The 27,861-nt window shown below is 38.7% G+C and overlaps 1 long non-coding RNA gene across 1 annotated transcript in view; it reads left to right on the forward strand.

Annotated features, from left to right (window-relative positions):
• The window catches only part of LOC102554462 (uncharacterized), a 35,349-nt gene extending 22,661 nt beyond the window's left edge, over window positions 1-12,688 (forward strand). Inside the window, exon 3 of the long non-coding RNA XR_360488.4 lies at window positions 11,691-12,688. This is a non-coding gene — a long non-coding RNA (uncharacterized LOC102554462). The remainder of the gene's footprint in view (window positions 1-11,690) is intronic.
• The last annotated feature ends 15,173 nt before the right edge of the window (window positions 12,689-27,861 follow it).

Genomic DNA, 27,861 nt, shown 5'->3' on the forward strand with positions numbered 1-27,861 from the left:
TGAAGTCCTTTATGAATATTGTTTGTGGTTCCCATCATTCCTGTATGTGGAAGGCTTGGTCTCCATGTTATGGTGTTATTACGAGTTGGTGAGAATGTAAAATGAGGCCTGGTTGTTGGAAGTTGGGTATTGGAGACTGTGTCCTCAAAGATGTGCTGCTTCATTAAAGTCCAAAGGCAAGAGGCCATGAGCGGAGCCTCTGAAGTGATCAAGCAAATTAGATTTCCCTTCCTTTGCATTGATTTTTGCAATTGTTTTAAAAGCCAGAGAAAGCGAACAGAATTTCTCTTTCAAACACTGTACACCTCTCTTTCCTGTCAAGGTTTCGGATAATGAAAAGACTTCTTTATTTAGTGTAAAGGGGGCTATAAATCTCCCAGGATTGGAGGAGTGAATGGCATTCAGCAGAGAGATGTGATTTTTGTTTAGTGTTAGCAGGTAGTCCTCTGGTAGCTGCTCAATGTGAAGAGCTGGAGGTGATGGATGATGCCACAGAAACAGTGTCTTCCAGACACAATGTGACCCATATACACACGGACTCTCAAAAACTGTGGAAGCATGAACAGGGCTTCCACAGGTATAAGACAGACGGCCTCTCAGCATTAAGAGGGGAAAGAGGACATAGGAACTACCATCCCTAACCAAGAAGCGATCTTCAATTACCATTCCTTGCAAATGAAAAATTAATTTTCTCTGAAGGAGCCTCACTGGATATGTAAGCCATAGTTAAGAATATGCCCCATGACCAACAATAAATGGCAACACAAAGAAAACTTAATGGTATTTTTGCAGACTTTTTGTCTCATAATGTTTTTTTTTTTTTTTTTTGGATTCTTTTTTCCATATTGGCCTTTTGCCTTTTATATAATGGTTTCCAACTTTGTGATTTTATGGGTTTGGGTTTTGTGTGTGTATGTATATCTAATTTTTATAGTTTTTTTATTATTATGGTTTATTTCTTCGCCTTTTACACACACACACAGACACACACACACACACACACAGAGAGAGAGAGAGAGAGAGAGAGAGAGAGAGGACATAGGCATGAAGTTGGGTGGGATATTGGGAAGATCAGGGAGGAATTGGGTGATAGCAACTAAGATGAGGATACATTGTATGACATTTTTTTTCAATGAAAAGAAAGAAAGAACAGAAACAGGCTTTGTGGCACATATCCACATAAAACAAAATTGTTTACTGTAATATCTTTCTTGGATAGGACAGCCCAAATGGCAGAGGCTCCTTCTGTGTCTTTTTCTTGTTTCTAGTAAGCTCTTATACTCATGGCCTACTGGCTCCTAAAATGAGTAGATAGATAGGAACAGCAAACTAGGAGCCAGAGATCACAGAATCACAGTTTGGTTCTGCATTTAAGAGCTGTCTGAGAGCTTGATTGAATGTAAATGACTCAAAATTGTAGAGGAAATGTTCACTCTTTTTTCAAGTAGGTAAACTAATTCATTCAATTAACTGACAACATTTATAACTTAGTTTCTGCCAGTTAGAATTGTAGGAATTGAATTGATTCAAGGCTCTCTCTCTCTCTCTCTCTCTCTCTCTCTCTCTCTCTCTCTCTCTCTTTCTCTCTCTCTCTCTGTCTCTCTGTTTGTGTGTGTATGTGTCACTTTGATGCTCTTGCATGAATGTCCATGTAGAATCCCATTGTCACTTATGAGCTTCTAAGAGTGAGGAAGAAGTATATTCCTTCTTCTGGTAGGTTTTAATACATGTGGGTTTCCTGGTCACTGTGTGTATGCACAAAATATGTATATATCAAAATGTCAAATGATACTCTACTAATTTTGTCTGGGTGTGATCAGTTTTTAATTGGTATTAAAAATAGTACAAGATTGAAAAAAACTGGTTCTCTGAGCAATTTTAGTAAGAAGAAATTTTATTTATTTTGTAGGAGTGTGCTGGTTTAAAAGTGAAAATTCACACACAAATGCCAAAATTGGCACTGAAAAATACCTGTGACTCTGCTCTCTAACAGTAGCTTACATAGCCTATTAAATATTTTCTGTATGTCTGTTCCTTTTCATATCCATTGAATAATATTTCAAAAATTCTTAACCCTTTGGAATGAAGACATTTTCAAAGGTCCTATTTATACGAGTTAGAGGTCAGAAAAGAAAACATAGAATTTGTGGTTAGAACACAGAGAAAAATGAAAAAGCTGTAATGATATTGGGCATTTTCTAGACTAGTCAATCTAAAAACAGATAGAAGCATTCTCTCCAGACTGAACCTTAGTGTGGTTGTGCAGGGAGGCTCTTGATTGAACTCATTCTCTCCAGGAAAACACAGAGTACGCTGCTGACAGCCCCACAGGTAAGGCTCATCATCTCCACTTCTTGAATATTTTCTTGTTGCCCTTGGACTCTGATGGCTTTATTTTGCTATTGACTGCATTTGGAGACAAGAGTCTAATGAGCAGATATGTAGTGCTTATTGTACTCTGTCCAGTACTAAAAGGAATTATGCCATGGATACTAGAGGGGAATTATCCTTTCAACTGCCTCTGAAGATGTCTTTAAGAGCCCTTGGACCTTGAGTGCTTCTGCGCATGGTGGTCTGGGAGCAGCATGACCTTCCCATACACTGGCCTGAAGTGAGTGACCCTTGGAGAATCAGTGTTAGTTTCCCAGGTTTTCCAGTGAGGTGGAGCATGTAATCTATGTTCTATTTTTGGTCATCTCTGGACCTAACCTTGGGATGGTTCAAGGTAAATGAAAGTGTTTCTCTACCTCAAGGCTGAGCACAGTGATGGCCTAAGAAAGATGCTGTTCAGCTCCAAAAAGGAGAGCACTTAGCGCCCGGAGTCAGATATTTTCCTCTCAGGGCCAATTTTCCTCTGTGCTGTAAAACCCCATATTCATTATTGAGTAGCACTGATTAAATGTTCCAGTGCGCACAGAGCTGCTCACAGAGCCACACAAAGAGAATTACCCTGCCCTATAGGACTTTAAAATCAAAACCACAGATTTATTGCCAGTGGGGTGTCATTTTGTTCCCTGCATGTGACATGAAGGGAACACTCCGACCACTGAAGGATGCTTTACACTCTGGAGCACCTTTTTAAAAAAAAAAAAAAACTTCTGAAGCTCTCACGAATTTTTCTCCCCGATGTCATTTAACCTCATGACTTGGACATTGTGCTAAGAACTTGCAGAAAATGTGATTAAATGTTTACTATGTTCTGATTTTATGTGTTGCTTCCTAATACAGTGTAATGTAGTTATTTATTTATTTATCTATCTATCTATCTATCTATCTATCTATCTATCTATCTATCTATCTCTCTCTTTTGTGCCCTCCCTTCCTTACTTTGGAGACAGGGCTTTTTCCTGAATAGCCCAGGTGGGCCATGATCCTCTTGCCTCTACTGCTCCAATTGTATTACTACCTTCAATTTATTTCTTTGGTTTTGGACCACAATTTTCACTCTTTTTTTATAAAACAAAAAAAATTAACACATTTTCTTTAGTGAATCACACAAAGTAATTTTACACAGCCAGAGTGAATATGAAAAGACTTTTGTGGACCTTTCCCATGGTTAGTATCAACAGTCTTCCACACTCTTTAACTTTCTGTTTCTTGTGAATCATAGGGGGAAAAACCAACTGAAACTCTCTAGTAAACATCTACTCTATCTGCTGTATCCATGGCAACTGTATGAACTGAATATACTGGTGCAGTCCTGGACGTTCTGAAATGCTGTCTTATATAATTGCATCATCAACCACAGTATTTTGGAAATCCCAATATTTTAATACCAAAACATTATCTTCTAAAACTCATGTTTACACTTGAAATATAAAAAAAACCCAAGTTTTTATTGAGTGATATGTCCTCATTTTGGTTAAATATTCGGATTAAACTGTGTCCATATTGTGATTAGTATTCTCTGTGTAGCCTCCTCGGTCCCCACCGCACTATAGCATAAACCCCAACCTTCAGAAAAATCAATGCAACCAATACACAAAAGAATGGGACTGACAGATTTGTGGCTGTCCGAGGAGATTTCAAGACAAGGCAGGCAAAAATAACATTATAAAATTTCAATAATGCTATTCTGAGAGGGAACTACTTGGCTGTGTGGTTGACTGCCCTTCATGGTGAGATATTTCAAGTTTGTCACTGGGAAATCATTTTTCATTACACCTACGTACCAGGTGCCTCTGCCTCTGTTCAGCTTTAGATTGGTAGTGACAAACTGCTTGAGGATTGAGATTATTGACATTTAAAATAACTTTCGCCTCTTATACCACCCAGGAAAGCTGCCTTTGACCTTTTATTCTAACTGAGGGTGTTGTAAAGTTCTCTGAGCTGAGTCAGGTAAATTTGTCCTGATGGGAGGACCAGGATAATGCTTCCATAAATAGAGTCATAGAAACCATCTGAGAGTCGTCAGGGCCACTGTCATGTGTCTGAAAAGTATCGACAGCTTAAACCCAATACATGCAAAATGAACTTGAGATCCAAGTCACCCTTTTGTTTTCTTGTTTTAAAAGAGAACAACATTTCGACTCATCTGCTCTTAATTACCCAAATCTCTATCTGCTCATACCCACGGGTATCCATTCCCACCTCAGTTGGTGTCATTGTTTAGTTGTAGAATTGTGATCTTCCTTGAGCCTTTTAATTTTCCCACATACATAATCAACTAAGAATCCACTGGATCTGTCTTCAAAATATATCTAGTATAAGAGCGTTTATCATGACCTTCACTGCTAACACCCTGAGGGGAGGAATCATCATCTTCCAAGATTTTCTTAATTTCATATTTTTGAAACAAAGGCTACGAAACCCAGGCTAGCCTTTAACTTATTAGCTATGTCCCTCGGCTTCCTAAATTGAGATTACAGAAATTACAATCATGATGAGCTACTCTGTTAGTATGCTCTTGTTTCTACTAGTACCCAGAATACACCTGCTAAAATGATCGAAGCATACCTTTCTTCTACTCAGAGACCACCATCTCATAATCGAAGGCATAAGTGGTCTTATTTCATAATATACTATACACTCTTTCCTATGGCCATCTTACTCATCTTAGTACCAATTAAACTTAATATCAAACTTAATAGTTTAGAATATCCCCTGGTACCTTGATACTGTTTCAACTTCTGTTTGTTCCATTCTATTTTAATATATTTACATTCATAGGACTACTGTCCTCATATTGGTACTAAAATCTTCTTCTTGTTCTTCTTCTTGTTCTTCTTGTTCTTCTTGTTCTTCTTGTTCTTCTTGTTCTTCTTCTTGTTATTGTTGTTGTCGTCGTCGTCGTCGTCGTCGTCGTCGTCCTCCTCCTCCTCCTCCTCCTCCTCCTCCTCCTCCTCCTCCTCCTCCTCCTCCTGCTGCTGCTGCTGCTGCTGCTCCTGCTGCTCCTGCTGCTCCTGCTGCTCCTGCTGCTCCTGCTTTGGCTTCGGCTTCTTCTTTATTTTCTCCTTCTTTGTCTTCTCTTTCTCCTCTTCTTTTTGTTTGCTTCTTTTGCAAGATAGGGTTTCTGTGTAGCCCTGGTTTTCCTTTGTAGACCAGGCTGTTATTAAAGTGCCTCTGCCTTTGGAGTTCTGGGATTAGAAGCATGTATCAGCATAAGAACAACTGTATCAACCAACCAGAGCTCCCAGGGACTAAACCACCATCTAAAGAGTACACATGGACAGATGCATGGCTCCAGTTGCATATGTAGCAGAGGATGGCCTTGTTGGGCACCAATGGAAGGAGAAACCCTTGATCCTGCAGAGGCTTGACTCTCCCAGTGTAGGGGAATGTCAGGGTGGGAAGGCGGGAAGGGGTAGGTGAATGGGTGAGGGAACACCCTCATAGAGGAAGGGGGAGGGAGGATGGAATAGGGGGTTTATAGACCGGAAACTGGGAAAGGGGATAACATATGAAATGTAAATAAATTAAAAAACCAATAAAAAATAAAAAAGAAGCATCTACCAACCCCCAGCATAAAAGCTTAGTTTCTTAAGTGAAATCTTCCATAACCACAAAAAGCAAGTTGCTCCCAAATGTCCTTTACTTGATTGCCCATAACCCTTGCAAAATGATAAATAACTTTGTTGTGTCAATTATTTTATTGTTTCTGTCCTATCATAATTTGATTCACTGTTTCTGTGATGAAAACAGTGACCAAAGGAACTGGGAAGAAGAAGGGGTTGAATGGCTTGCAGGTTTCCCTCCATTGTAGAGGGATCCACAGAAAGAAAGCAAACAGAATCCCACAGACTGGAACCAAAACAGACAGCAAGAAGAAATCTGCCTACTGGCTGACTTCGCTTGATTTCTCAGCTTGCTTCTCTTATATCACCCAGTTTACTTGCCCAGGGATGGCAGTCAACAGTGTACAGAGAAAAAGCTCCACAGAAATGTGTACAGAGTGGTCTGATGGAGAAAATTTCTCAACTGAGCTTCTCTCTTCCCTAGTGACTCTAATTTGTGTCAAATTGACAAAACCAACCAGTGCCCTCCTCTTTCCTCAATCACAATGTATACCAAAAATTATGTGCAATTTTTCAGGACTATATCCTAGAGTATAAATGAGTGACTGGTTATCATTGGTGCCCAGTGTAATTGCTCAAGTGTAGCATTTAGCCCAAGCACAATTGCACACAATTATCTATTGTTGTTACCCTTAGGCTTCCTATAAATATAAACAAAACACAAAGCAAAGATCATTGTGAAAAATTTTTATTAAAATGAATTGTTATGTTTCTCAACTCGGTTTTTAGGAGAAGACACCTAAAAGGTATGGTCCTTATCATATACCAACCTGTCAAACCATGTGTTGTGTAGAGAATTAATATTGTATATGCTTATTTCAGGTTCTATTTGGGCAGCTGAATAAAGCACCATTTAAGTATTTATAAAGCAAATATGAGAAAATTCTGATTTCTTGAAACCCTCCTGGTTTTAAGCTTTTTAAAAAGCCATAGCAATCTATATGGATCAGAGAGAGGCAGCCGATTACTATCTTCAATATAAATGCATTTGGTTTTCTTACTACAGAACAACTTTACATGGTATTACAAATGTGCCTAAATATTTAGGAATTAAATATTCATTGGAATCTGAAAATCAAGATGAACCTTTATGGAAACATTTTATAATTTGAAAATACACCCCAATGTAATACCAAATGCAGTACTGAATTGAATAGAATGATACTGAGAAATTTACGAGATAAATATAATTAAAACTATATATCATTTTATATAATTAGATAATCAAAGTATTAACATTTCTTGAGTCATATTTTAAGATGTTCATTATCACTGATGGTGTTGATCAGAAAATTAAACCACATAATAAATGTTGATAATTTTATAGATTTGCATAAAGTTTATCTCAGTCTTAGGAATTAAAAAAGCTAATAACCCAATGTACTTGATAAAATTCTCTTTAATAAACTAATGGTAGATTTTAGGGTAATTAGTTTGCCATTTTTCTTTCCTATCTTCCAAGTTTGTTATTTACTGAGTCACAGAAACAAATGCCAATCCATTAAAGTAAACAGGAGTTTTTTATAGTGGCTTTTGGAAGGCTTTTTATTTCCACTCTTAATTATTACACAAAAATCTCTAGAGAGAGGAAGTTAAAGGAGAATGTAAATTAATTAAGTCAGAACATCACCATGCCTTTTTCTCTCTTTTTCATATTGGAGAACAGTACATGTCTTGTAATAAAACACTAATTGTGCTTAATTTCTTTTTCTGGATATTTTGGACCCCAGGATTTTTTTATGTACAAAAATGTTTGGGGAAGTCAGCTAATGTTAGATGGTTGTTTTAAAAGATTCTTAAATAGTGCTCATTATCAAAAATAACACCCGGTGTTTTTCTCACTCAATAGTTTTTCTTTATTTAAAGTTTTTTCATTAGATCTTTTTATAATGATTTTTTCCCTTCTTCACATCTCCCAGGTCCTCTCTAACTCTCTACAAACCCAACTCTATGTTCTTTCTCTCTATTATTTAAAACAAATTAGAACAAAACAACAGAAACACAAAAATGAAAATCAAAATACCAGTATGACAAAATCTGCCAAAATCAAAACAAAATGAAACAGAAGAAACCAACCAAACAAAACAACATTAGGTTTGTTTCATGGTGGCTGGCTGCTCCTGGACGTGGGGCCTGTTCTGGAGTGTGGTTGACATACTAGTGACATGCCATTGGAGAAAAAGGATTTCCTCGCTGCTACAGGTTTCCATTGCTAATAGCTTCTCAGTTAGTCATTGGAGCATTTCAAGCTCAGTTAGGACCTTTCTGGCTTAATCCTGGATGTGTGCATGCTGCCCCAGTCTCTGTGAGCTCATGTGTGTTAGCCCCGATGTGTATGGAAGACTCTATGTCCTTGAAATCAACCATCATCTCTGATTCTTATGTTGTTTCTACCTCCTCTTCTGCATTAGTCTCTGAGCCTTGAAGGTAGGAGTTTAATGAAGGCATTTCTTTTATGAATGAGTGCTTCAATGTCTCTTATGTTGTGCACATTGTCCAGTTGTGAATTTTTGTGTTAATCCCCAACTACTTCGCAGTGCTTCTCTGATGTGGATTGACTAAGGTACGGATTCTTAGTGACACACTGCTCTTTTTATTGTATTTTTAATTTTTAATGATGAATGGCTCAATAAATTCATAACTATATTCTAAAAATAACAAATTTCTACTAAAATTATTATCATGTGGGCAGAAGCCAAAAGATGTTTAGAAAATATAATATTGATCCCATGAGAGAGCTGAAATTCTTTTGATTTTAGACTATTTGTTTCCTAAATCATATTCAATTTGATACTCAATGGTGGGGAACTGCTCTTGTTCATGGCATTGCAGTTAATGATAAAAAATAAAGATCACGTAGTTCTCCCTTCAAGAAAAACTTAAAACAGTTCTCATTTTTTATACCAACTTTGCTTCTTGAATTAGAAAATTAATCCCACTGATAAAAACTGTTATAAGAGCTTACTTAATCCAAAAGACTGTGAGTGTTTACAACAGGTTTTTCTTGGTTATAAACTATGCATCACTTGGGTAAAACTGAGTTCTTCAGCCAAAAATTTAAGTTTGAACTACGGGATGCATTTAGCCAAAGTTACAAGAAACATCTTAATCTTTCCAGCAAATCAAAAGTAAATGTTTGGATAATTTTAGGGTTTGGCCCAAAATGAGATATGTGGAAAATACCATCCTCTCAGAGGCTTCAATTATCTGATGGATTCGGCTGCAGTAGACTTTCCAAGGCTTCTTGTGAGGCAAACATGGAACAGACACAGGAAGCGAGTTCCAAGTTTTAAACTCGTTTCTGTGTTGGAAATTAGTTTTCGAGTACTCAGTGGATAGTGGTGAAGTGGTTTAGTAAGCGTGTTTAGTATTAGTTTCCTTTACGTGGGGAAAATCAGAAGAAAAGGAAACGAGCAAGAAGTAAGATGTATAGAATGTGACATTTCTATAGTATGATAAGACACTTGAAGTGACAGACAACAATTTTAATAAGCCGTGGGCAAAACAAGGATGCTCTGTGCACAAAGCACCCTGGAGAGGCAGGCAGATGTGGCTGGCTCATCCCTGAGGCAGCTGTGGGTTTGACTGTGTTTGTGTTGTCCGTCAAGTTCCTGGCAGTTCCTCTCACATCTTCAGTTCAGGGCTGGACTATGGATTTGTGTTTTAAATGTTACTTCTCTGGTTCTCCAGTCATCAATGACTCTTGGTTAGTATTCTGAGATTTTCTATACCCCTTCCTAACCCATACATGTACACACTACAAAAGTATATGTAACTAAGAGTGCCAGGCCAACAGTCAGCTACCTAAAGTCCTGGCTGCTCCATCAGCCATTCAAATAAAGAAGAAACAATAGCAACTTGCTTTGCTACTGCTTTCCTGTCTTCCGAGCAGACATTGGACAGTTGATTTCAAACTGATGGTTAGCCTTAGTCTGATTGGCATGTGGTTCTCTGTGCTTCTCCATATTGTAAGTGGGGATTGCTTTGTTTATACAACTTTTCTTTATATATACATATATATATATATTTGGTAATTTTCTATAATGAGTTTTGGTCACTTTCATTCCCTTCTCTACTATACAGCTTTCCTAATGATACCAATTAGAACATTTTACAACTAATATAAAATATATGGCTTTTGAAATGTATAGGAGCCTAAATGTAAATTTGAGAAAATTTTAATTGTTCTGAATTCCTATAAGCTTTCACAATAAAGTGTAAGTAATTTTGTGTTCTTTAAAAATGAAGTTCTTCAGAAATTAGACACACTATGTACATGATGTACATTATCTAAGATATCATGTTCCTGGTTAGTAAAATGTATGCATATAGTATTTATAACTGCAAGTAACATATTCAGTGTACTAGTAACCAATAATTTCCAAAATATATAACTATTCTTAAAGTTTAACACCTTGAAGAAATTATAAGTATTTCAGATTTTCTTCCATAAAAATTTCTTATTTAGCTTTAATTCCACTTTTACTTTTGCCTCTATCTATCTATCTATCTATCTATCTATCTATCTATCTATCTATCTATCATCTATCATCTATCTATCTATTGTGTGTGTATGTCTCTCTCTCTCTCTCTCTCTTTGGGTGTGTGTGTGTTGTATGTGAGTGTGTGTGTGTCTGTGTGTGTGTCTGTATGTGAGTGTGTGTGTCTGTATGTGAGTGTGTGTGTGTCTGTATGTGAGTGTGTGTGTGTGTCTGTATGTGAGTGTGTGTGTGTATGTGTGTGTGTGTGTGTGTGTGTGTGTGTGTGTAAGCCAGAAGAGTCTGTTAGATCACCTGAAGCTAGAACTACAGTCATTTGTGAGGCACCCAAATGTAGTCAAACCTAAGTGGGTGCTAGAAACTAAGCTAGGGTCCTCTGGAAAACTATTAAGCACTCTCAGTCATCCAATCATTTCCCCAGCCTAGCCCCATAAATGAGAATATTTCTATCCCGGATCAAACAACAACAACAACAACAATAACAACAACAACAACAACAACAACAACAACATTCTATATGATTGGTGGCCATTTTTAGTAGTGATTTCTATATGAATGAATGCAACCTTAGGTTATAGAAATGTACTCTATGGTCTTCACCTGTAAACCTGCTTATTGACAATTGAATGAGTATCAGCTACTGTAGCGCTCTGCTATATCATGACAGGAAGATGGGTCAGACAACATACTTGGGCTTAAGTCTCACCATTTGGCCTTAGTCATCATGACATTTAGAACAGGCTACAGAATTATTTGTAAATTTAGATCCATACCTTATTATTATCTGATTATAATTTAAATAATATCAATAAATTATGCCATTGTTCCTATGGCATATTCTGTTACACTTAAACTCAATAATTTTCAGGTAATTAAAATCACATCCATTACTGCAGTGATGTTTTGAATACTTTAGGGATTCTGCCTGACTGTGTGGGTAAACCAGCTATTCTCATAAATGACTTCTTCCAAGTTAAGTCTTTACATAAAATGTTTGGGCAATTTACATTAATGAAAACTGCTACTGCACTTGACTTCCAAGTATTAACAATTTTCCAAATGACTTGCCCGATTCCTTAGGCATTAGCGATCCCTCTCACAGTCTGGCATTAGAGCACTTTCAAACACCACGAGGGTAAGGAAATAGATTCTCCATCCTTCTCACTTTCGTTGGCAGAAACAGGAAGACTCCATGCATGATTACCGCTTAGCAAAATTCTGCAGCATTGAAAGAACAAGAAATAACGTGGTCCCAGAAAGCTTTAAAGAGGAGAAGGTATTTCAACTGTGTACTGAGGGTTGCGTGGGCTTCCCAGGTTGCTTTCATTGCTCTGGGTTGAAGAAGGATGGACACAGAGGATGGAAAATGCTGATGGAAGAGGCAAAGCAAGGTAAGGGAAGGACAGCCTGCAGGGTGGTGGCTTGCATTTGGGGAGGTGATGTCATAGAGAGAAAGGAAAGACCATGAGACTAGTGGGTCAAAATGAAGGGGCCCAGTTACATAAATGCTATTCATCCTGGGAGGGTATCAGAGAGACTTGGGAAAGTTGCCTAGTTTCAACAGCAGAGTGACTTCACTGGCTTTCTACTATAGGTGGCACCATCCTGAAGCATTAAAGGAGGTATTTTTGGTGAGAATATGGTGACATCACTTAGGTAATTGCTTGGTAGACATGTGAAATATCTTGCAAGTTGAAGGAAACTGCAAAGGCTATGAGGATTACTGTTTTCAAAATTTTTTAAAAAAGAAACAAGGAGGACAAGTTTTTTTTTTGCAACCCCAATACTTATTTTTAAGAACACAGGCATATTGCCCTCCACGAGCTTTTCTTTTTTGGTCTGGAACATTCTTGTTGACAGCAGAAAATATTCCTTCTCTGCTTTCTATGTAAAACTAAGATAAGACATTGTGCGAAATATTTCTTGTTCTTCTAGATAATCTTCTGACACTGTTTTTGATTATAGATGTTACTAAGAAATCAAATATGAAACAGGGATATGACCAAAAGAGTATTTATGACTTAAGTATCCATTTCGGACTAAGCTTGCATTAAACAAATTCGATATCTTTATGTAAACGCATCACTTTTGTCAAGTATGGTCCCATTTCTACTTTAAAAGGGATCTCTTGTATAAGTAACTATTTGTGGTTTGAGGTGTGTGTGTGTGTGTGTGTGTGTGTGTGTGTGTGTGTGTGCGCGCGCGCGCGCGCGCACGCGCGCGCTTGTGCCTGTGCATGTGTATTTTCTTCAGAGTAGTACATGTGTATCAATATGAAGGTTACAGGAAAATCCTGGGTGTTTTTTCTCAGGTTCTGTCTACCTTTTGTTTGAAATTGTGTCTCTCATTGATTTTAAACTTCTCCAGGTAGGCAAGGTTAGCTGGCCAGGAAGCTCCAAGGATCTACCAGTCTTCACCTCCCACTTTGCCTTGTCTAAGAGTATCAGACTTTTTTTTTTTTTAAAGTCTTAGTTTTTGAGAACTTTGTACAACTGATTAGATCATATTCCTGCAACGTTATGTCTTTTCTTTTTTTCCTTCTGGCTTGGAACTAACATCTGTGAATATTGATGATCGTTATGACCGTGACTTGTTGAGCATTTGAAATCTTGAAATCATCATCATATCTTAGGGCAATGAGGGTGTCAGCAAAACCAGAAGATGTCAAATGTGGAAACTAGTATGTATCCATCGTGGCTTCTCATAACTGGTGGTAGAGGTGGTAATTGAATTTTAATGTAGAAATATCAGACTTAAGGTATCTGCTGTTTTATTTCTTTGTGGCTTCCTGCTAAACTCACATTAGCCACCATTCCTTATGACTTATTATCAAGGCTATTATTAGTGGAAGAGAATCTGCACACCACCGCTTGTAAAACTGCTTTAATACTTAGGGGACAAGCAGTTACATTGATTAAAGAAAACAGGTTAAACATGGACTTTTATTTGACAAGTTAATTTTAAACCCATTTTAAAATTATTTCAAGGTCATTACAGTTTTAGAGCAATTAAACTAATGAAATAGCATGTGAAAATATACTCCCAGAATTCTGTCAATGAAAAAAAAATGTGTTTTGAAATCCTTGTTAGGTAAAGTGAATGGTTTGAATTTTTGTTTTTGTTGTTTTGTTTTGTTTTGTTTTCAGTTTTCTTTCTCTTTTGTTTATTGGTTTATTTTGGTTTGGTTTTAGTTGTACTTTTTGCACAGGTAGGAAGGAGGTGGGGGGCACTGTGAGCTAAAGCACCTTATAGTTCCCGTCAAGTCTGGAGGACTACTCCCTCTGAACTGCCCAGATGCTCTGTTAGAATCCCACATATATTTGAAAAAGAAAAGTCTAGATTAGGAATCACAAAATCCTGGTTTCTTATTGAGAAACACAATACTGACATAAAACCATGTCAATTATTAGTGGCCCTAAAAGTACTTAGGACTTCTTTTGTGTGTTTGTTGATTGATTCATCATAAGAGAAGAGTACTACAGGTCTTGAGAAAACATCATAATCACTAATGAAAAATGCCCATCAGTAATAAATGTTCGGTCAAACTAGGAGAATTTGGACTGTTGGTATTTTTTTTTTTTGGTTCTTTTTTTCGGAGCTGGGAACCGAACCCAGGGCCTTGCGCTTCCTAGGTAAGCGCTCTACCACTGAGCTAAATCCCCAGCCCCGGACTGTTGGTATTTTAAATAGATTACTTGTTTTGGTCACACATTCTCTCAGCCTGCAATCCTTACTCCATCTTCTTGTGATGGATTGGTTTAAAACAAAAGGATTCATCGCTGAGCTAAGTATTTTGAGAGCGAACTGTCCTCTGTCCTGTGTTTTCACAGAACTCTTTGGCAGCTGTCTAGGCCTTATCTCAAGACTTGGATTCCTCAGGCATCGTCTACGGTTCTATGAAATAACACCATCTCCAACTTTATCAAAGCTCAATGAAGAAAAGAAACCAAAACAGACAAATGACAAGCTTTGCTGGAATAAACTAATTTTCAACCAAGAAAATGTATTCCACAGCCACTGCTTAAAGGCAGCATTGCTAGATTCTTGTCTAGAAGGCAATGGCTATTCTCTCTGTGTTTGGCAAATATTACAAAGCTGTAAAATATTCTTTACTCTTTTCCCAGATTGGAACTCCTACTGTCCCTAGGCTTCCAACACTCTCTTTTTCCCTTCCCAAATCAGTTCACTCTGCACTCTTATTTTCCTAGGGCACTATGCCTTTTTAAACTAATTTCTCTCTTTTACCCTTGGGTTGTTTTCCTGTCCTGTCTTATTTTCTCATTTGCCTCAGGGGATCCTTTCAAGACGTCTCAGAAAGGCCAGGTAGTCCAAGAACAATGCTCACTTTTGTTTCCATGACTCCGTCCTCCATCCAAATAGTCAGTCCTAAAATATGTTGAAGTTCAGGTTTATGAGTGTTGCTGGAGGGCGAAAGGGAGAAGGAAGATTTGCCAGGGAGATTTCATAGGTACGTGGAGCATGAAGGCAGCCAGGGAATGGAACCAGCCAGGGCTTTTTCCTCCCTCTGTACATTAAGGATGTTGGCCTCTTGCTTCCTTGGTTCTAGCTGCCGACTGAGTACTTCATTCAGCAGTCCCACACTCTCCAGTTTATTTTCTTTGTTTGTCCAAATGTCTAATCTTGACTTTGAAATCCAAAGCCTCTTTTTAAAAATTTAATTTTTTCTTCCTTTTACTTTTTATTTTTCATTTTTTATTGGATATTTTCTTTATCTACATTTCAAATATTATCTCCCTTCCTGCTTTCCCCTCTGGAAACCCCCTATTTCATCCCCTACCTGTTGCCTCCATGAGTGGGTTCCCCTACTCACTCACCCACTCCCTCCCGTCTCCCTGCCCTGGCATTTCCCTATACTGGACCATTGAGCCTTCACAGGACCAAGGGTCTCTCCTCCATTGATGCCCGGCAAGGCCATCCTCTGCTACATATGTGGCTGGAGTCATAGGTCTCTCCATGTGTAGTCTTTGGTTGTTGGTTTAGTCCCTGAGAGTTTTGGGGTATCTGGTTGGTTAATGTTGTTGTTCTTCCTATGGGATGCAAACCCCCTCAGCTACTCCAGTCCTTCCTCTTACTCCTCCATTGGGGACACCGTTCTCAGTCCAATGGTTGGCTGTGAGCATCCACCTTTGTATTTGTCAGGCTCTGGCAGAGCCTCTCAGGAGACAGCTATATCAGGCTCCTGTCAGCATGCACCTCCTGACTTCCCCAGTAGTGTCTGGGTATGATGACTGCATGTGGGATTAATTTCCATGTGAGGCAGTCTCTTTCCTCTTCCTCTTCTTTTTACATATTCTTTTTACATCCCACTTACTGCCCCCTCTTGGTCATCTACTCCCACAATTCTTCCCTCCACTCTTCTCCCCACTTTCCTCTGGATGGGTGGGGCCCCCTGGGTATCCCCCTCCACCCTGGTACTTCAAGTCTCTTTGAGGCTAGGCATTTCCTCTCTCACTGAGGACAGACAAGGCAGCCCAGTTAGGAGAACATATCCCATGAACAGTCAACAGCTTTTGAATATAGCCACTGCTCCAGTTGTTCAGGACCTACATGATGGTCAAGCCGCACATCTTCTATATATGAACAGGAGGCCTAGGTCCACCCTTGGCATGTTCTTTGGTTGGTGGTTCAGACTCTGAGAGCCCCAAATTTCCAGGTTAGTTGACTGCGTTGATATTCCTGTGCTGTTCCTATCCTCTTCAAGACACACAATTCTTCCTCCTTTCCTTCTGTAAGAATAACCAAGCCCCATTCACTGTCAGGCTGTGGGTGTTTGTACCTGTCTGAGTCAGCTGCTGGGTGGAGCCTTCCAAAGCTTTCTTACTGAAGAAATAGATACAACAAAGGAAGAATTTTACTTCTTTTAAGAAACACTGTGTATGAGCTTCCAGGGACTAAACCACTATCAAAAGACTATACATGGACTGACCCAGGGCTCCAACTGCACATGTAGCAGAGACTAGCCTTGTTGAGGCACCAGTGGAAGGGGAAGCCCTTGGGCCTGCCAAGGTTGGCCCCCAGTGCAGGGGAATATGGGAGGGGGGTCAGCAAGGGGGATGTATGGGGGGAATACCCGTATGGGGGAGGGAGAGAGGAGGGGATGGGGGCTTATGGACAGGAAACCGGGAGGGGGAATAACATTTGAAATGCAAGTAAAGAAATATATCTAATAAAAAATTTTAAAAAAGGAACCACTGTGTGCAAAAGTCAGGTCACAATAGCCCTCCACATGTGTGCATCACAACTCTCTCCTTCTCAGTGTCTCTTCTGGCGTCTACCTAGGTATCGTCCTTTGTTGGGACCTGAAGGATTTTTTTTTGTCTTGATTGTTTGGTTCCAAGCCCCACATCATTTCATGCTTCTCTAATAAGAAACATACTGAGAAGGCACAGTATTTGTCTCGGCTGGTCAGATCTCCATGATGCATTTTCTGCTCTAGATAGAAGCAGATTCCAGGGATTAACTCTTTTCATTTATCTGCAACCATTGTAAAGCTCTGAACACAAGGCCCATAGCACAGGAAATGTGCTGTGAGTCTTAGTTGGATTGACTGGGACTGTTGTTTTTGTTCTGGTGGAAGATGAGGATAATAGAAAGTCCCAACCTATCATGTCACTCTGTCATTTCAATTTGCATTTTCTTAATGCTTCCCATTAGGTCCTCAGGCAGACATAGTGCTAAAATCCTATTCTTGGAAGTGAGGCAAGGACTGTAAATGTCAGTGGTCAACAGAGGAAGGCATCTCTGAGTCTGTGAGAAGAGGGCTGGAGTTCTATATAAAACTTTGGTGCAGATCAAAGGCTTTCATGTACTGACACAAACCTCAATCCAAGAAGGATTTGTATTTAGAAGAGAAATTTGAGACCTCCCAATGCTTCACAATAAAGAAATAATTCAAAGAGTGGGGTCTTATTCCAGCTGCCCCATGCCTTATTCCACAGGTAAGCACGTGATTTCCCTGCAAATTATTTTTATGTAATTTGAGATTCTAATTGTATGAAAGCCAACATATGTTTTGTTGGACTATATTTCTCTACCAAATAACTCTGACACCTGGCTTAATTGAACACAGTCCAAGAGGTTCTTTTTCATGATTTTCTTTCGGGTGACAGGGGAATGACTATTTTAGGTCAAAAGAACCAATAAAGTTTAGATCGCAGAAAACAAGGCCAATCCCAATATTACTGTCTGTCCTTCTTGATTTTTTTATATAACACCAAGAATTAATTAAAGGTATTTTATCCTAGGAATATATCATGTCCTGCTCATATAATCACTCAGCGTTTTGATAATGTTCTAAAGCAGAACCCTTGACTTTGGTGAATTATACTAGTGGGGCTGCAGCAGGCTAGATTCTCAGCAACACTTATTTACAACTACAAGGATGCTGCATAGCTGGTTTTGTTGTTACAACTTGATAATTAAAATCCTATTTTTTTATTTAGCTTTTTATTATGTATTTTTGTTGTCCAGAGAAGGCTTTCAAACCCTCTAGTTTATATCAAAATGATGGCAAAGATAGTCTTTGTTAGAGGAAAGAATACATTAATGCCCACATGAACTCTCCGTTCACAAGGTCTCTCTCAGCATTTAATTCATTGTTCAGAGTTTCTGCATATACTACAGGAACAGTGGACACAGTAGCTATTGTTTATTTCTTGAATTTGTAAACAACTCATTAAAATCATCTGAAAGGACAGATTTGCAGTGTCCTTAATGAGCTTGGGATTTTAAGGAAATTTGATGCGGAAGGTTCCTTATATATGTTTCAGTACAGATGCTGAAAGGATCATTAAAGAAACTGTAATAACAGACCACATTCTGGCTGTTGGTAATTTACACCACAGACACTTTGAGCTGTACAAACCCTATTTGCTCTGCATGCCTTCCTTCCCTCAGAAAAGTATTCGGACTGTTCACAGACCCTCCAAAGTTCATTAGAGCTGCCCTGAAAAATCGGCTGGGTGATTTTCAACGTGTGTTTCCTAAGAATTTCTCTGTGTAATTTAAAGAATTTTTCATGATTTGTTTATATCTATTTTATGTATCTGACTGTGTTTCGTGCACAGATGTCTGTGTACCATGTGGACAGCGTCTGCAGAGACCAGAAGATGGTGATGGATGGATCTCCTAGAACTAAAGTTGTGGAGTGTTCAGAGCTGCCATGAAGGTGCTGGGAACCGAATTCAGGTACTCTGCTGAAGAACAGCAGTGCTTGTAACCACAGAGACATCTCTCCAGCCCCCAATGTAAAGTTCTTAAACACTGAGTTTTCTAAAATAAAGGGAGTAGGGCATTCAGATAACCAATTCAAATACCATGATCAACCCCAAAGTTCTAGTAACTTGACAGAAAGGATTTCTGAGGTCATTGCTGATGGATTTGGGTTTTTTGGTTTGTTTTTGTTATTTTGTTTTGGGTTGGGATTTTTGTTCTCTACCCCTCTCCCCCTCCCCCTCTCCCCCTCTCCCCCTCCATCCTGCTCTGTCCTGGACTGCTCAGGAGTTTCCCTTTTAAGCATAGCACACTTACCATCCATGACTTATGCCTCATACCTGGGAGACCAAGGCAACAGGTTAGCTATGAGTTGAACTGCAGTCCAGCCTACAAGCTGAGACCCTATCTCAAAACAAAGACAAGCAATAAAAATACGTATATTTTTAGTGATTGATTTAAGTTCTTTCATCTAAAGATATAAACATTTTCTCTTTGAGACATTTCTTTAAATACATACTTAAAAGGAGTTTGGAAATTGAAGATACGTGTGTATGAGCTAGTGTTTTTCTGTGTGTATTTATAACTAATGTGTGTGTGTGTTTATAACTAATAAGCTAAACAAATTGCATTTGTTGTGTCCAGAGCTTTCTGGGATTTATATACATAAGCACGAAACAGAAACCTGAGGTCATTCAGTGTTTCTGAACAGCAGATGGGTTGCTATCCATCTCCATCCTTTCAGACGATTCTTTTAATTACTTTGAAAGTAAGCACAGCTCCTTTTTGAGCAGTGTGCCTTCAATTAGCGAGATAACAGAGGTAGTATTTACAGGACATTACCTGCTGTTCAGCGATAGCAAGCAAACTGCAGAAGTTACACCTGGAATTAGTTTTCTGATAAAAAGAGAGCTCACAAGCAGACGAGTGAGGTTCATGGAAGGGATAAACAGATTTGGTTACCTTCACAAGCTGCCTTCAAAGTGTGCTTTAATTTTGTTTTCTTAGAGAAGCCTCCCTTCCCTCAGCCCATTACAGCTTCTTGATTTATGTTACAGAAATTGTAGCATTCTCAGTAATGATATTTTTTTTTCCTGTTCAAATATGTGGCTCCCTCGTGCAGCTACCCTATGAAAGAAAACGTGATTCCAAATAGCAATGGGTTATTACTACATGCATGGTCGGAAAAGAACTTTGACAATTTTGTATTATCTAGACACAAAAATGGACATTCTTGATAACATACTGACTTGTGGTTTATAGTTTGAAATTAATCAGGAGACATGAAGAGAAATGTTTCCTGGTAATGTCAATTTTCTATACCATTTGAACCATTTTAAGCTACATAGGTTGTATAATTAGACATGCACATTACTTACCAGGGTCAAAATAAAATTTAAAGATGACAGAGGCCAGATTTTGGTTTTGATGATGTCACATATGTGTGACATTCCTTGGGTAAGGCACAGACTGTTTCAATGTAGTATATAGTCCAGAGAAGCATACCAACAGAACAGATTTGAGCAATACAGTTGTATAATCACTCTCTGAACATTTGTCATTACATTACTTGACTGAGTGATCTGGGCATTCTCACTATATATGTATAATACAATACATGCATATAATATATAAACGAACACACATGTATACATATATACATATACACACATATGCATATGCACATACATATATACACACATATACACGTACATATACACACATACATATATACACACATACACACATATACACATATGCACATACACATATAATATATACATATATATACACACATATATACGTATTATAAATACATGTATATATATATACATGCATACACTCATATATACATATAATATATACCTATATACACACACACATATATATTATAAATATATATGCATATATACACATAAACACGTAAATATAGATATGATATATATGTGACATGTAATATTTAATATATTGTGCATTATATATACTGTGTATATATTGTCAGAGTCCATGTAAAACACTCAGATACCCTCTGTAGGCAATGGGCCTAGAAACAAAAGGTCAGCTTTCTGCTGCTGTGGATAAAGAAGACTCAAGACTAACGATTCATATGTACCTCAGTGACATCAACTTCCGATTAAACCACAAGAATGGCCTTGAGCCATGTGAATAGTCACACTTATAACCGAAGGTACATATAACTCTCCAGTCAGTCCTCAGTGTTCTGTCCTATTGAGAAGTTGATAAGCTCTACCCCAGACTTAGTGCCGATGACATTTCTAAGTTCCTGTAATGAATTCCATTCTTTTTATGAGCTTATCCTTCTATAGACCCATTCACTGATGCATTGTTTCTAATAGGTAAGAGGTAGCAGGAGTCCAATAATTAATTAATTTGGAAACGAAATATGTTTTATGCATTCAGTGTAGCATTACTTGGCCCATAAAGTGGGCATGTCCTGTCATGTACTGTAAAACGAATAGAATTTGAATACATTCAGCTACATGAAGTAATCAGCCCTGAAAATACAAATATTCTATGCTTATTCATATCTGACCTCTCTGAAGTCATTAATTAGTTCAGAGGGGTAGAAAGCAGAAAAAGCTACCAGACACTGGAGGTGAGGCAAAGAGAGTAGTTGCTGAATGTTTTTACAAGATAAAATTGTCCAGGACATCAATTTTTATAGACTCATGACTATACTTAACACTACTCAACTGAGCTTTTAAAAAGAGTGGAGATAATCAATTTTATACTACATGATTTTCACCATGAAAGGGCGAAAATAGTAAATTTACTGTTTTCTTTTTTCATTTTAAAACATCATTATATGAGAAGTCTCACCTAGAAGAATTCATCATATATGTAGATTTGCCTCGGGAGAATCAGACTATCAAATAATGGTGCCTTGAACATAATCTCACTACGCAACCTTAAACTGATATACAGAAAAGACAGTGCAAACAGATCCAATATAATAACTTTATCCTGACCTGGAAAATGGCAGAACTCTCAAGACATTCTCTTTCTGTGATTAAAAAATACTTTGAAATCCTATTTTAAAGAAAACATAAGCTCAGCAAGGCATAGGAAAATCTCTTATTCAATAAATCACATCTTGTAATTATATCTGGGAGAGAAATGAAGGAAGAGGAAAAATACCAAGGGGAGAGAAGGCAGGGTAGGAATGAATGTGGAAATCAAGTCTCAATACACAGCCCAGTTCTTGAAGTCAGCCTGTCAAAGTTCTTGTTACTCTCGAGCAGCCTGGCACCTGAAAAACCCGTCCTGCAAATGACGTGCAACTTAAGACGATAGAGCAAGAAACAAACTTTCTGAGGTCTGAAGCTTGGCTCCAGAAGCCCATGTATTTCTTTCCCTACAAATGAGAACCAGACGATTCTGATTCATGCCACACTCTCCCCAGAGATTTTTTTGGCTCCAAAGAATATCTATAGTATATGGTGAAGAGGATTGGTATTAGTGTTAACTTTCAGACAGGCAAAGAAGCTGGAGAAGCAATAGGGGAGAAGTGTCCTGCCTCACACACCAAGCATAATATTTGCCATTACATTTAGGTGAGATACGTTTGGTTTGGAATGCAAATTGCTAGCATGAAACCTAGGGAAATGTCTCACGTCAATCTGTGAACATACGCTATGGTATCAGTTGGAAACACTTTAGAATAAGAATGAAGAGAATTTAAGGGACCTGGTCCAAAAGTATGACTGTGAATATCTGACATGCTCAGACACATTTAGTTCCCCTGGTGACCAATCTTATCTATGAAAACCGCTTTGAAACCACTATTCTTTATTCCACTGAGAAAAAGAGCATCGATAATAAAGTTGGCCACAAAAAAGTTGGTTGGTAATAATAGGTGTAACAGAATGTTATCCCAGCAGAAAGCAGATCTTTAAATTGAAAGCAAATCTTATGGTGGATGCTGAGATCAGAGGGTTAAAAAACACTTTCCTGGGGGAGTTTATGATCTGTAGAAGCAATCTTCAGCTCTTTGTGTTTGTTTCATAATTCAGTAAATAATTTTGTTATCCTTTCAAATGTTATCCTGTCAGATGTAGAAATAATATTTTCTCTTTGTTAAAAACAAAAACTGTTGGGCTGGAGAGGTGGCTCAGTGGTTAAGAGCACTGCCTGGTCTTCCAGAGGTCCTGAGTTCAACTCTCAGCAAACCGACCACATGGTGGCTCACAGCCATCTGTAATGAGGACTCTTCTGGCCTGCAGGTGTACATGCAGACATGTAGATAGAGCACTCGTATACATTAAATAAATAAAAATTAAAAAATCCCAATACAGTCAAATGTTGGTTTGGTTGGTTTTCACTTTGACCTAAAGACCTGCTCTGCCTACTTGAGAAAGCAAAGTCTTCATTACATAAACTCATTAAAGACTTAAACATTTGGTTTTGGTTGCCAGACTATCCATACTTCTATAAAAACAGCCCATAGCTTTAGTAGTTAAGGGAGCCAAAATATTAAATCATGGCCATATCTGAGGAAAAATATTTTATCCATTTTTTACATCTATGGTTTTCATGAACTTTGCTTGGATTTATTGCATGTTTTACTTGACTGTTTTGTCATTGAAAATATCATTTGTATTTCATATTTGTCTCATTAAATATATGTTGGTAATTCATTCCCAAAATACACGGCGAAATAAGCATCACTATATAGAGGCTGTTTTGCGGTTGATCAGTTTGTTGTCATTATAATAAATTAATACCCAGCACAACCAACTTTTAAAAATGGTTTATTCTGTATAGCAGTGTTAGAGACTTTGGTTTATGATTGGGTAAAAGCAAGGCTTTCACGTCTCAGGTTGTGGGAAGAATATCTCAGGATAACTAACAGCATAAAAGATACTTACCTCACGGCCATGAAACTAAAGACGGAAGAGGAACCAGTTCTGGGCCTCTAATCCTTCCAGGCACCCCTTTGCCATGGCTTCTGGACACCCCCACTTCTTAGAGATTAAATCAGCTACAAATAGCACCCAGTTGGGGTAATACATCAATATGTAGTCTTTTGGTCAACACTTAAGATATAATTTATACCACTTTGTTTTTTTATAAAATCAATCTCTCTCTCTCTCTCTCTCTCTCTCTCTCTCTCTCTCTCTCTCTCTCTCTCTCTCTCTGTGCTCCATTCTCTCTCCATCTCAAGTGGTAGGAAAATCACCTGGTATATTCGATATTTTCTAGTGTTTACTCTTAGAATTACAAAGTTGGATAAATGGTGAGATTTAAAATGTTTAAAAGCCTGAGATTGTGCATCTGTGAATATCCAGTAGAATATCCAGGCCAACTAACTTGGAGTAAGAACTACATAGGTTATGGAGAGTGAAGAGGAGGAGACCAAGAAAAGTTACGTGCTGATAGGCAGGCACACAGCGTCCCAAGGGGTCTCTCCTGCATTTTCAGACTGACTCTATCCCTTGAAATTCCCATATATCCATTCCCATTTGTATTGCTGGAGTTGACCTCATTATTACTTTTTTCAGGTTCTATGGCCTTCTTGTACCTACAGGAGTTGGCTTTGCTTTTTCTAATCAAGCTAGGTTTAGCCAAGTACTTCACACTGGATAGTGGAGAGAAGAGAGGTCCAGTGTGCATTAACCTTGAGAAGGATTTGCGTGGCATGGCACGTCACTCTTGTTACTTTGGTCTTAGAATGCTTGCTGATACAAAGACTAATAGACAAGCAGTGGATATCTTGATCCAGTCCGAGGCTGAGAGCCAGATCAACAGAGCCCAAAGTAGATCAGCAGACCTCAGCTGACTATGGCTGTGTGGGAGACAGTACCCATTACTGCGGAGAACTTTAATTTGAGGCAGATTCATAGATTATTGTTTCACTAGCTGACATTGTAAGACCTCGCTGCTGTCATACTTTCAGTTTCTTAATTAATTTTTATTGGCTGTTTTATTTATTTACATATCAAATGTTGTCCCCCTTCCTGGTCTCCCCTCTGCGATCTGCCCATCCCATTCCCTTTCTCCTTTGCCTTTATGAGGATGCTCCTTCACCCACCCACCCCCTTCTCACCACTCTAACACCCCCCTACGCTGGGGCATCAAGGCTCCATAGGATCAGGGGTCTCCCCTCTCTTTGATCCCAGATGAGGCAATCTTCTGCTACATATGTAGCTGGAGCCATGGGTAAACTTTGGTTGATGTTTTAGTCCCTGGGAACTCTGTGGGGTTAGTTGACACGGTTGTTCTTCCTATGGTGGTGCAATTCCCTTCAGCTCTTTCCCCTAGCTCTTCTTCTGAGGTCCTGGGGCTCAGTTGATGGTTGACTGTGAGTATCTGCATCTGTATTAGTCAAGTACTGGCATTGCCTCTCAGAGACAGCTATACCAGGCTCCTGTCAGCAAGCGCTTCTTGGTATCAGCTTTCGAGTCAGGATTTGGTGTCCGCAGATGGGACGAATTCCTAGATGGGGCAGTCTCTGGCAGGCCTTTCCTTCAGTCTTTACTCCAGTTTTTGTCCCTGTTTCCTTTAGACAGGAAAAATTCTGTGTTAAAAAGTTTGAGATGAGTGGGTGGCCCCATCCCTTAACTGGAGGCCATGTATATCTACTGGAGGTGGTCTCTACAGATTCTCTCTGCCCTTTGTTGGGTATTTTGGCTAATGTCAACCCCATTGGGTCTTGAGAACCTTGTCATATACTTTATAAATACATCTAGATATAATAAAGAGTTTTTTCCCTGTCTTCATTCTTGGGCTCTATTAACCTGAAGCAGGCTCTTAGATTCAAATAAAATTAGCTTGATCGTGTTCATTGTTTGCTCTGCTTGGAACTTGCTGTCCTAATTTAATCATACTACTGTTCCTCATTATTCTTTATCAAATGGAGACGATAATAACTCTTCATTATTACTCATAAAATTCATTTGTTCATTGACTGGCTTGCTCAATTAATAGCTATTGAGAAACTTCTATTTTTCTAGATTGTACAAGGATGGACCTGATAAAAATCCTTGCTGACAAAGGCTATTAATTTACTTGAATACAAAGAAAAAATTGGACAATACTTTTCAATATAATGAAGAGTATAATAAGGGTCAGTTCTTAGTAGTGCAGTTATAAATAAGTACAAGAAAAAATATTCGATGCTTAAAAGATTGGAGGGAATGAAGGAAACAGATGAGCATTTACCGTTAGGAGCTCGGTGCTCTGCATCTAACAAATATAAATAAAAATAACTTTACATTAATCTTTCTAAGCAATATTTTCCTGTAGATCAAAGTTAATATGTCCAGTAACTGGAGCAAATGGAATTTCTTCTCCTTATATGAAGCTCTGAGAACTCTGGATCATTTCTATGGTAGTATCTTTTGCTAACAATGCGTATCTTCAATCTACACACCAGGAAGGAACAGACAAAACTAAAGTGATAGATATTTGAAAGACTATCTAGCCTGTTCTCTTAAACAATGTCAGTGCCATGGAAGAAAAAGGAACATTGAGAATTGCTGCAGATTAAATAGGTATGATAACCACGATAACTGAATATGTTTGCTATAAAGGATAGAATTGAATAGTCCATGGAGTGTATGATAGCATTGTCTCAATGCTGGCATCCTCAGTTTAGAACTGTTTTTGATTTAGCAAAAGAGCATTGTTGTTTAGTGGTAAACACTGTAGTATTTGAGGGAAGTCTGCACTCATGACTTGTCTTCCCGTCATCTGGTTTTCTGGGAAAGGCTGGCAGGGCATTTCACTTTTCACTCAGTTCTGATGCTAACGAGAGTCAGTGTGGATGTCATCAACTGAGGTCTCGGTCCCACCATACTGTCTCTCTACTTCAGGGACTTGTTACAGGCCCAGATTGGGGCCCATACTTCAGACTGGCCATCTATCACTGCAGGTGCTCCCACCTCCACTTTGATTTTAATGTTTAGTCTAGGACACAACTCAAGGAAACACTACATGTGTGTTCATCTGTTTCCCATACAGCAATTAGGTGAGTAACCACATAAGGCCAGAGGGATGGGAAATTTTGTTAAAGGTCTGTGTCTCATGAGATCACAAAACTCCAGGAAATACCATGTGTCAGGTACTTCAGGAGCTCCCTGAACCTTGTGATTCAGTGACTGATACCTGTGCCCTGGACTAGACTCTACCTGCCCTGAGGGATTGGAGGTGAGGAGTTACAGAGTCAATGACACAGACTCTGGGAGCAGGTGAGAAAAGCTCATCTGAACATTGCTGCAAGTTCCTTTAATACCCTCCACCCACGTGCCATTGGTCTCAAGAAAGCATCTCTTCTAAACAGCAGTTCTCAAATGGCTGGCATTGTCTATGCCAGCAATCCTTGGTCTCTCAGGCAGTCTTCAGTTAGGTCCTCCTGCAGGGATTGCTTTTGCAGTTGTGTGGCCCCTGGATAGAGGTGGCCTTGTCATTTCTGCTACAAGTGACCATTCAAAGTATTCTTCATGTATGCATGACAAACAGTTATGGAATCTCCAGCCTTTCTTTCATTCCTGAATAGCAGAGCTGAGACTGAGTATCCCAACCTTCTAATCAGCTGTTGATTTCCCTCATAGCTATCTGAATAACCCTCCTGGCAGGTGAAGGAGAGGTTCTTAAATTCCACTGGCTACTGCAAAGGTGACATTTCCCCCCAACTTCCTCCTGCCAGGAAATTGGATTTTCCCCAACATTTCCTCCTAGAAGGAAAAGGCTGAAGACCTATACCAGAGATACTCACCAGTCACCAGAGGAAGTGATCTCCCCAAAAGAAACTTCACACAGTATTGACAACCTATAGTTCTCCCAATAACCTGAAGCAAATGCCAACACTAAGACCATGGGCATAGGACTGAATGAAGATCCTCTTCCTAATGTGCCCCTTTTCACCAGGAACTGTGTTTTTAATTGTCCTGTTGAGGAGGAAAGGCAGGACTAACTGATGAGGACGGACAGGATCCAGGGTCACCCTACCAATTCTAGTAGTAATTTCACCGGAGTATCATTATGTTAGAATAAAAAGGTATTCTTCTAGGAGAATGCAATGTTTGTATATAGTAAATATTCCCTTTACTTAAGAAATAACCAGGCTTTTTTAAAGTTCTGTGCTATAAAATAAG

Source organism: Rattus norvegicus, chromosome 16, assembly GCF_036323735.1.
Source record: "Rattus norvegicus strain BN/NHsdMcwi chromosome 16, GRCr8, whole genome shotgun sequence".
Classification (NCBI taxonomy): Eukaryota; Metazoa; Chordata; class Mammalia; order Rodentia; family Muridae; genus Rattus; species Rattus norvegicus.